Source organism: Gigantopelta aegis, chromosome 11, assembly GCF_016097555.1.
Source record: "Gigantopelta aegis isolate Gae_Host chromosome 11, Gae_host_genome, whole genome shotgun sequence".
Classification (NCBI taxonomy): domain Eukaryota; kingdom Metazoa; phylum Mollusca; class Gastropoda; order Neomphalida; family Peltospiridae; genus Gigantopelta; species Gigantopelta aegis.
The window spans coordinates 24550410-24559391 of NC_054709.1; positions in this window are offsets into that span (position 1 = coordinate 24550410).

The window sequence follows — 8982 nt, forward strand, 5'->3', positions numbered from 1 at the left end:
GATTCATGAAAATCCCTGAAATAAAACTCTGAAAACTATATTTAGTTATAGTAGTTAGTACTAATGACCAGTTACTACAATATAAAAATACCCGGAATAATAAGCATAACAAATTGCCTGTTATAGATGAACAATTACAAATAGTATCAAAAGACGCGAAATTAATTATCACCGACTACCTTATGGCAATTTTGACCATCCTAAGCATAAAAAACGAGTTGGGGCAAGGGGCTCTGTATTATTATATCTGGCTGTTATGAACACTATAAGCGTACGAGACAGGGTGGAGGTGGGGGTCGGGGAGTAGACCCCCCCCCCCAACACACACCCACCCACCCACTCACTGCTTGGGGAGAGACAATGGACATGTTCGGGCAAATTAAGCTGGCCTCAAAACTTCGCCATGTATTTCCATAATTCTACTCACAATATTGATGGACATCCATGTAAAAATGCAAACTGATTTGTTTGAAATCTTATATAGCTTCTTGGTTGTAATGCGAATATAAATATACGTCGTGTTCCAGATTCGGACAGTTTCGTTTCATTCGGGCAATAAAAATCAGCCTGCCCCTACCCCACCCCTTTTCTGAATGCCTATTGTAACCAAAACTGTCAGGTGTAAAAGTGTCAAGAGTAGCTAGTCTGTTTAAAAGTATCTCTATAAACTGTGTGTGCATATTATTGCATCATCTAATTTCAACCCTTCCTAATTCACCAGATGACGATATTCAACTACTAAAGAGACAAGCGTATTCAAATGTCAAAAAATATGAAAGATGGTGGTATTAAAGTTACAATAGTCAAAGAATTTATTAAAGCACAAAAAATTGCTTGGATTAGAAGATTAGTTATCACCGACTCTAAATGGAAGGGATTGATTATTTATGAGTATAAATGTTTAGCTAATATAATGGATTTTGACTCTGAAGCAATAGGAAAACACTGTCAATATATTTATAATTATTTTTGGAAAGAAATATTAACAGCATGGGAACATATCTTAAAAAATGCAAATCAAACTCAGTATTTGAAGAGATACTGTCAGAATATATCTGGAATAATAATGACATAAAAATAAATGGAAATTCAATATTCTATAGAGATTGGTTTGAGGGAGGATAACATTTATTAATGATTTAGTTAACGAAAGAGGTAAATGTTTAACTTATAATGAATTTAAACTAGCTTTTAATATCAATACTAATTTTTTAACTTATCAAGGTATAATTAATGCGGTAAAACAATATTTTAAATTGTGTAAAGTTGAACTGAAAAATAAACTGCCGTTTCCCATATTACCATATAATATTAGAAAGTTAAATATAACAGTTAGAGGAAGTAAACATTACTATAATACTTGACTAAATTCGTCATTCTCAAAATCGGCATACAATTTAAAATGGGAAAACATTTTTAATTGTATTTTTTCAGATTATGATTGGAAAATAATAAATATAATTCCTTTATGCTGTACTGATAGTAGTGAATTGCGCTGGTTTCAGTTTAAAATAATTCATAATATACTTCCTGTTAATACCTTTTTATATAAAATTGGTTATATTTCTTGTCCGAAGTGTAATTTTTGTAATTTAGAACTTGGTACAATTACCCATTTATTTTGGGAATGCACTTTAGTCAACTCAATTTGGAATGATATTCAGAACTGGATTAATGTAAAAACGGGTAGCAATATTAAATTTAATAAAGAAAATGTAATTTTTGGCTTTAAAACTAAAAATAATGATCCCACTAATTCCATTGTACCCGTTACAAAACACGTAATATTTAAAAGTCATTTTAATGCATATGTACCCAGTTTGAAATGGATCCAAAAAGAGTTGACGGAGTACTATTATGTTACAAAAGCAGCGGCTTTTTCCGCGTGCAACTATGATAAATTCACCAAATTTTGGTCAATTTGTCACAATATATTTAAAACCTAGATTTTATTTCTTCTCGTCTTTTTTTTGGATACTTATTATGTCCTTAGTCTCCTTTTGATTTTTTCATACATGTATGTCTGATTGTCAGTCACATATATTCGATCTTAGCTAAATATCTCATTTGCTACTTCGTTTTGTTCCATGTGGATCTTTTTATCATATGTACTGTATACATCTGTGTGTGGATATCATGTCAATAAAAATGGGAATAATAAAAAATAAAAATAAAAACATATTATTGACAGTACGATAATTGTTCAATGGTTACTGTTTTGTTTTAGTCGGTGTAGTGTTTTAGTCGATATAGTGACCTATTGAGCTACTAAAACTCACTCTTAGTCATTGATATTTCTATTAATTGATAAACCTTAATGAAAACAATTTTTTTATCGATATGGTTGGTTCGGACTAAGATATCATAGAGCCCAATATTCACTGGGGAGAGTTTTCATATTATGTTAGACCAAATTAATTGTTTTTTTTTTTTTTTTAGCAAAAGTGACAAAGCAGGCACATGTTGACGTAAGCTATGCGGGGGGGGGGGGGGGGGGGGGAGTCTAGGGACTGTGGCAAGTAGAAATTTGCTTTAAAGAGGGGTGTTTAGACCACGCCACCCCACCCCACACCCTATGTACACGCGCCTGCAACATTACTGACAAAGAGGCACACACTTAAAATATAAAATACAAGATAAAGAAATAACAGCAAACAATAGTTAATTGATAATATCGTACCTCCTTTTTTTTTTTTTTTTTTTTTTTTTTTTTAATGGAATAGTTTTGGTATCCCTAGATAGTTTCTTGTGTCGTATACCGTCGTATAAAAACTATATATTACTATTTATCTTCTTAATAGCAAACATGATAATGATCTTAGTAACTACTGTACTGTACTGTAATGTCGTAGCATGTAAAGCAGCCCAGTAAAGATGCTGCCAGTAAGTTGCGTGTGTGTGTGGGGGGGGGGGGGGGGGGGACTGTGCGTCAAATAAAATGGTCTTCAACCAACTGCAGTTTGTAACTGGTTAAAATTAACAAAGATTATGGCACCAACATAAATTGTGCAAACCGACTCATAACGTTTACCACATTTGACCAAAATTAATTGCTTGAAAACGATTGTTTTCCCCTCTTTACCACTGAACGCATATCATGTTCAATATATGCACATGGACGTTTTTCAGGGAGTATATAATTATAGCTCGAAAAAAGATCAAATGTTTTGATTCTCGAGTCCTCCCATGTGTGTGTGTTGGGGGGGGGGGGGGGGTGGGGGGGGTGGGGGTGGTGAGTGTGGTGTGGTGGTGGGGGGGGGGGGTGTGAGTGGGGGGGACCTACACTCAACTCAACTAACATTTAATTCATTTTAATTATAGATAATGTTTTATAACTGGGTAAAAAAAAAAAAAATTAAATGTTTTATTTATAAAAAAAATTTGACAAATTCAAAGTGGTTCAAAATAGCACACCCGGTGTGTCATTTCATATGTACCACTGTTATATGGATGAAAACCACAGCCAGTTCTGGAGAAATAACAAAGACAACCTAAACGGCCCCTGAACAACACCCACCCGCAGATGGTTTGAATTATTAGTAGTATGTATTAATGGCTCTTTTTTGTGACATGATGGTTGAAAACGGTTCAAACAGCACATCAAACACATCAAGTTGTAATTTCTTACGTAACACTACATATGATGAAAAACACCACAGCAATTATACACGAATCCAAGAAAATACCACAAAGATTTAATATTAAATGAAATTTTATTTCTACTAAAAAGGTCATATTTGTTGTTCAAAACAAAAATTGTAAAAATAACACCACTGAGACATGTCAAATTCCCACTTTTGTGAAAAACAAAATATCCTCAATTTCTTCAGTTTAAAAAAAATAAAAATTCACAATGTTACTTCAAGAAGTTGTGAGGGGGGGCAAAATGCTTAGGCAAGATTAACCACATTTACGGTAACGTATGTTATGGATAGTTCATAGATCAGGAGTGTAACATTCAGATCCAGATATTATTTGAATATTTAATTTAAATAGGACTTCGTGTATTTTGTTGTAATTATTGTAGGCACATAATATATTTGATATGCAATTTCGTTAATAGTCATAATTTGTAGTATTAAAAAAGTGGAGGATTGCGAGTTGGTGAGTAAAGTTGTTTGACAAAAGACCTTCAACATTAAATCTAAATGTATTTTAGTGGTATATCTAATATTTTATAACTAATATTAGTTTGTATTTATTATTATTTGCAATGAAACCACGTCATCTAGTAATTTCATAAATGTATAGTACGTGTATGATAAATGCTGAAAATGAAAACACTCCTGAGTCCTGATATGACAATATACAGGTATAGAAAGATCTATCATTCTAGGAATCAACTGACATAGCTTTTGCCATTTGTAAATGTGGCTGCGATTGGTGTTGTAAAATTTAGTGTTAATTTTCGCGCGAGTGGGGGTCCCTTTCTTTGATTGATGTCTGTTGCTAAAGGGGTGTGGCCTCATATGGTTAATGCCATATCTAAGTCTCTTTTAAATCAAATGAGATAAATTGTAAATCCAATTAATTGAGGTGTTTTGGAATAAATAAATAATACACGGAAGCCTGTACAAAAATATATATAAAGATATAGAGGATATTCCTCGGGGGGTTCTTGTGGTATCATAATTATATCAGCACGAATTGATAAAAGGAGGAAATTCCAAGGCTTGCCGGGGATTTTTATACTTTTATCAACTCGTGCTTATAAATTATTGATATCACAAGACACGCATGGGGGTATTCTTTTTATCATCCATTATCATTCTTTTCATGCGACAGTTGTTAAACCAATGTCCAGTAAGGTGGGTTGAATGTCAGCGGTAGACTCCCTGAAACTACGCTAAGACCGGGCAGTGGTGGTGACGTCACTAATGGTAGGTTTAGAGCTGAAACAAACGCAGTGGAGATAACAAAACTTGGTTTGTGATAAAAAATGGTGACCAATACAAAAGTATAAGAAGCGATATTCAGGAGATATACGCAAAGTATAGGAGGCTCCTTTAATGGATGAGAAAATAATCACTATTATCGCAAGCGTTTTTAAAATGTTCAGTTCAATGTTTTGCAAATAACGATTGGTTTTATGGGAAATTAAGTATATATAGCAAAACGGATGGTTATTTCTATAAATTACCGTATCTTTCTAAATTAATTTCTAGTGATGGAAGATCCGAGTGCCACCATTTCACATTACAATCTTCACTTCTTGTCTATCTGTCTACTTGTTGTTTTAAAGCTAGTGTATTCTTTTTGTCCCTGCCTGTAAAATGTGTAATTGTCAGATGTAGGGAGAGACCTTAACACAAACGTCAATAAATATTCTTGTAAAATTTTATTGCACAGTCTACGGTCTATTCCTGTTGTTCAAATTGTTCATAAATGAACCCATTTATTTACCCATTCAAGCTTCACATCCGAGCGGGGGACAAACAAGCCATCCCCAAGAAAGATGACTTTAGAATTCGTCGGACAAATATATTTCGTTGAGAATAGCTTGTAGTCTTCTTTTGGTAACAACCCATGGCCGATCATCTTTGCAAAACATCGAAACATATTTTAATCAATTTTTAAATGTCTACTAGCAAACAGTTTATAATTCGTGAAAAAAAAACTCCGTTAGTTAACAGGGGTGTCACGACACACCTACAACACAACATGACACGTATCACGATACATAGCCCACCATACGAGAAGTATCACGATTCAGAGCCCAACGGATGCGCTACGTATCACGATTCATAGCCACAAAACGATCCGTATTCACGATTCATAGCCCACGATACGATAGGTTATACACGATTCATAGCCCGCGAAATGCCGCTGTATAGTCCACGAGAAGATACCGTATCACGATTCCTAGCCCACGGGCCGATACGTACACGATCCATAACCCACGAGTACGATACGTATATCACGATTACATAGTTCCGGATGCGATGCATAGGCGCACGGATACGATATGTATCCACGATTCATATCCCGCCGGTACGATACGTATCACGATTCATAAACCCACGATAGCGATACGTATCCACAATTCATAGGTTCACGATGCCATACATTCCACGAATTCCAACCCAAAACGCATTAAAATTTTAAAAATGGGAAAAATTTTAATGTTATTTTTTTTTTCAAATTTGATTAAAAATACAAATAATTCCTTTAAAGGGAAAGCGTAGTAAATGGAAAAAATTGGTGGTTTGGTTTAAAATTCAATTCAAAACTTTTTAAAGACTTTTTTATTAAAATTGGTTTTAAATTTCTTGGAAGGGTTAATTTTTAATTTTAAATTGGTTTACAATTAATTTATTTTGGGAATGGCCTTTAGGCACTTCAATTATTTATAATTTTTAAAGGAAAATGTAAAAATGGGAACAATTTTAAAAATAAAGAAAATGTAATTTTTGGCTTTTAAAAATTACAAAAATAAATGGAAAATTCCCCCTAATTCATTGGAAGGTTTAAAAAACGGTTATTAAAAGTTTTTAAGGGGTAAATTTTAAAAATGGAATTTCCAAAAGGGTTTTAAAGGAATACTAATTTTTTACAAACAAGGGTATAATTAAGGGTAAACAATTATTTAAATTTGTGAAATTTAACGTGAAAATTGCCGCCCAATTCCCTTTTTTAGGAAAGAAAAACAAGGGGTTCTTACATTGCTGACCTTTGGTAAAACCAAATGGCTTTTTAAAGGGAAAACTTTTTTTAGGATTGTTTCAGGTTTGATTGGGTAAAAAAATTCCTTTGTGGGAAAAGGGTTGTAATGCCCTGGTTTATTTTAATTAAAAAATTTCTTTTTTTGTTAAAAAAAATTGGTTTTTACTTGTCCCGGTGTTAATTTGGGTAATTTGAAACAAATTCCCTTTTTTTGGGAAAATGGCCTTTGTCAAATAATTTGGGTGAGTTTAGGCCTGGTTAAGGAAAAATGGGGCCTTTTTTAAAAAGAAAATGAAAATTTTGGCCTTTTAAATAAAAACAATACCAATGGCTTTGGTGTTAAAAACAGGGAAATTTGTATTTAATGGCAATTGTCCCCTTTGAAATGGGTAAAAAGGTTGGGGAAACAATGTTTCCGGGCAGGTGGGGGGTTGTTTTTCCCGGATTGCAATATTTCCCAAACAAACGGTGAAAGACAATCAAGGAAAATTCCTACAGGGCAACCCTTTAAAACAACTTTTAAAAAACCTTGTCAGGGGGCCAGGGGTTGTTGCGGTTGGAAAATTTGGGCCTTTTGTAAAATGGGCCCCTAAGGTTGTTTTTTGGTAAAACAATGGCTTTTGGTGGAAAATTTTTTTCAAGTGTTTTACCTAGGGAAAATCAAGGGCCGTTAAAACTTTTGTTCGGTGGGGGAAGGGGATGGTCCTGTTGGCTGGTTTTTAAAGCAATGGCCAATTGCCCAAAAAATGCCGGTTTTTTTTCAATTCATTTGTATTTTTTGACCTTGGGGGAAAACGGTTTTTTTGGGTTGCCGGTTCTTCAGGGATTCAATTCATTGTTTATATTAAAACTTTTAGAAACCTCCAACAGCCCATCACAAAAACATTTAAATTAAATTCCCTTTATGAAACCAGGTGTAAATACCTTGGAGGGCCCTTCTTTAATAAAGTAAATTTGTTTTTTTGGTAGCCCACTTGGGGGGGACCGTCAAAGGGTTTTTTTTCACATTTTACTTAAGGACCCAAATTTGGTTTATGTTCCCGGTTAGGGAAATTGAAAAACTTTTTTGACGTTTTAAAAGGAGGCCAACCCGGCAAAATTTTTTTGATTTTCATTTTGGATTTTTTAAATATTCAACTTTTCTTTGTTGCCCCTTAGGGCCCATTATTTCATTTTTAAATAAAGGGGTTTTGGGAATTCTTCAAACCCTTAAAAGGTTTTAACATTGGGTTTTGAAAAGGGGTGGGGGAAAAACCCCCTCCCGCCCAGCTAAATTGGGAAAGGAAGCCGGACTGAACAAAGTTTTTTTTTGTTTGGTCCTGAGGCCATTGGTGTTCCTCAACGGTTATTGGATGAAAAAAATAATTTTGAACATTTTTTGGGAAACCCGCCAAATTTTTTCCTGGAGGAAGGGGAACTTTTAGTATTAACAAATTCAAACCCATTCCCTTGTAAAATAAATCCTTTTGGTTTGGTTTGTAAAATTTTTGGGAAAACCTTCAATTGGGTTTTTGGGGGGAAAACATTCCCAGCCCATACAAGAAAAACCCAGGGAAATTGGAACCCGTTTTTTTTTTTTCTTTCCTCTTTTTTTTTCTTCCTCCCCTTCCTTTTTTTTCCCCCCCTCCCTGTTCCCATTCCTCCCTTTTTTTTTCTCTATTCTCTTTTTCCTTCTCTCTCCTTCCTTTCCCTCCTCCTCTTTTCCATCCTCCTCTCCCCCCCTCTATTTTCTTTCCTTTTTTCCCCCCACTTTCCCCTCTTCCTTCTTTCCCCCCCCCTCTCTTTCTGTCCCCACCCTTTTCCCCTCCTTTTTTTCCTCTTCCTTTCTTCACGCCCCCATCTTCTTTCCTCCTACTCCACCCCCTTTTCATCTTTCCCTCCTCCCCCCACTGTCCTCCCCCTTTCCCCCTCGTATGCCCTCCCCCCCCCCCCCCCTTCCTCTTCCTTTCCCTCCTCTCCTTTCTTTCTCGGAATGGGTCCCCAACAACAACAGGTGGGTAGAGCAAGCCAATAAGCCGATCTGAAAAACGGGAAACCACAACAACAACCAACAACCAAGAGTGGTACGGGCTGGAAAAGCCACGAAAAATGCCCCAGAAGTTTTTCATTTCTTCTAAATAAGCTCTTTAAACAGGAACTATGTGGGTCAGATATGGTCATTTCATTTAGAGTCGTCATGCAGAGCACATTGTTCAGAATGTGGTTTCACATTCTCTCGGAGAGACGCCATGTTAAGACATTTTCACACAAAACATTGCTAAAGGATCTACCCACCAACCACACCACCACCACCAACACCACAGCAGCCACCACCACCAC